The sequence below is a fragment of the Arachis hypogaea genome, chromosome 9, assembly GCF_003086295.3.
Source record: "Arachis hypogaea cultivar Tifrunner chromosome 9, arahy.Tifrunner.gnm2.J5K5, whole genome shotgun sequence".
Taxonomy (NCBI): Eukaryota; Viridiplantae; Streptophyta; class Magnoliopsida; order Fabales; family Fabaceae; genus Arachis; species Arachis hypogaea.
Window position 1 is genome coordinate 33,453,109 of NC_092044.1, and position 2,659 is coordinate 33,455,767.

Below are 2,659 nucleotides of genomic sequence, written 5' to 3' on the forward strand. Positions count from 1 at the left end.
GGATTGGACAAGAAGCTTGGATGATGCTCTGTGGGCACACAGAACAGCATTCAAGACACCTATAGGAACTTCTCCATACCAGCTGGTGTATGGAAAAGCCTGTCACTTGCCAGTGAAACTGGAACAAAAGGCCTATTGGGTAACCAGATTCCTAAACCTTGATGCCAAGTTAGCTAGAGAAAAACGATTGCTCCAGTTAAATGAGCTAGAGGAATTCAGACTCAATGCTTTCGAAAATGCAAAAATTTACAAAGAGAAAGCAAAAAGATGGCATGATAAGAAATTATCATCCAGAGTCTTTGAGCCAGGGCAGAAAGTTCTGCTATTTAATTCGAGGCTCAGATTATTCCCTGGGAAATTGAAATCCCGGTGGAGAGGTCCATATGTGATTACAAGTGTGTCACCATATGGATACGTAGAGTTTCAGGATAATGATTCTAACAAAAAGTTCATTGTTAATGGACAAAGAGTTAAACATTATATTGACAGCACTTTTGAGCAAGAATGCTCAAAACTGAGACTTGATTAAAGCTCAGTAATAGTCCAACTAAAGACAATAAAGAAGCGCTTATTGGGAGGCAACCCAGCCATTTACAAGGCTTATTTGTTAATTAATTGATTTTTACAGGTTTATGTCAATTATCTTCAAGGTAAAATAGCAATTTCTTGAGTTCACAGAGTTACGGAAAGATTCAGAGGATAAAATAGCAAAAAGAAGCTCACTGGTGCAAAAAAAGCCAGTAAGAGCTGCTTTGGGCCCTGAACGCCCAAAAGAAGCACTTACTGGGCGTTCAACGCTAGTAAGGATAGCCATCTAGGCGTTAAACGCCAGAAAGAAGCATCTTCTGGGCGTTGAACGCCAGAAAAAAGCACCTTCTGGGTGTTCAACGCCAGATTTATAACGTCCTGGGCGTCCAGAAAAATGCCCAGTGACAAAGGAGTTCCTGGTGTTCAACGCCAGCTAGAAGCAACAGCTGGGCGTTGAACGCCCAGAAGAAGCTGCAAATGGGCGTTAAATGCCCAAAACATGCAGTGTTTGGGCATTTAACGCCAGGATTGTGGGGAGGAGGTAATTTCGTTTTTAATTCACATTTTTCAAAATTTTTATATTCCAATTCATGATTTCTTGCATAAACATGTTACAAACTCTCATCCTTTAATTCCAAAAATTTTAATCCTAATTTCTAAAATCCCTTTTTCAAAAATATCAAATGTATCTTATTTCATAAACACAAATCCTTTTCAAATCCCATCCAACTCCTTTTCAATTTTTTTTAAAAACTCAATTATCTTTTAAAATCTTTTTCAAAATAAAAATTCAGATTTATCTTTTTCAAATATCATTCACAACTTTTTAATTTTAAATTATATCTTTTTCTTATCATATTTATCTTTTATAAATCATATCTTCTATCTTATCTTTCTTCAAAATTTTCGAAAACCCACCTCCTCCCTTTAAATCCACATTCGACCTCCCTCCTCTCATCCACCATTCGATACTAGCTCTCTTTCTATCCCTCTTCTTTCCTTTCTTTTGCTTGAGGACAAGCAAACCTCTAAGTTTGGTGTGTTTATCCGTGATCACTAAACCATATTCACTAAGATCATGGCTCCTAAAGGAAAACAACCCACTCCAAGAGGCAAAAAAGAGAGTATTCCAAAACCACTTTTGAATCAAGGGAAGTTCTTAACCAAAGAACATTCAGACCACTACTACAAAATAATGGGTCTAAGGTCAGTGATCCCGGAAGTTAGATTCGATCTGAAAGAAGACGAATATCTAGAGATTCAAGAGCAAATTCGAAACAAGAACTGGGAAGTCCTAGCTAATCCTGAAACAAAGGTGGGAAGAAACATGGTTAAGGAATTCTACGCTAATCTGTGGCAAACAGACAGGCAGAGAATATCTGGAACTGCCCTCTATGACTATCAGACCTTGGTCAGAGGAAAGATTGTTCACATTCACCCTAACAAAATCAGGGAGATCTTTAAGCTACATCAGCTGAAAGATGACACAGACTCCTTTAAAAGGAGAATGATGAGAATAAATAAGGGCCTGGACAAGATTCTAGAGGATATATGCATCCTTGGAGCCAGGTGGACCACAACACCAAGGGCGTCCCAAATCAACTCAAGAGAGAAGATCTCAAACTAGTCGCCAGAGGCTGGCTGGACTTCATTGGGCGTTCTATATTGCCTACTAGCAACCGTTCTGAAGTCATAGTTAAAAGAGCAGTGATGATCCATTGCATTATGTTGGGAAGAGAAGTGAAAGTTCATCAACTAATTTCATGTGAACTTTACATAATCACAAACATGAACTCCAAAGATGCCAAATTGGCTTATCCAAGCTTAATATCTATGCTATGTAAAGATGCTGGAGTGAAGATGGGAATAACTGAGTATATCTCAATTGAGCGACCAATCACCAAAATATCAATGGAAAAACAACAAGTGTAGGATGACCCCATCAAGAGAAGAGCACAGGAATTCCTCCTGAAAATCCCTCAATTTGAATACTGGGAGCACCTTGAAGCATCGGTTACCAAGTTACAAGAAGCTATGGACCAAATAAAGGAAGAACAGAATAATCAAAATAGCATGCTTTGCAAACTGCTTGGGGAACAAGAAGAGCAAAGGCGTGACTTGAAGGAACTGA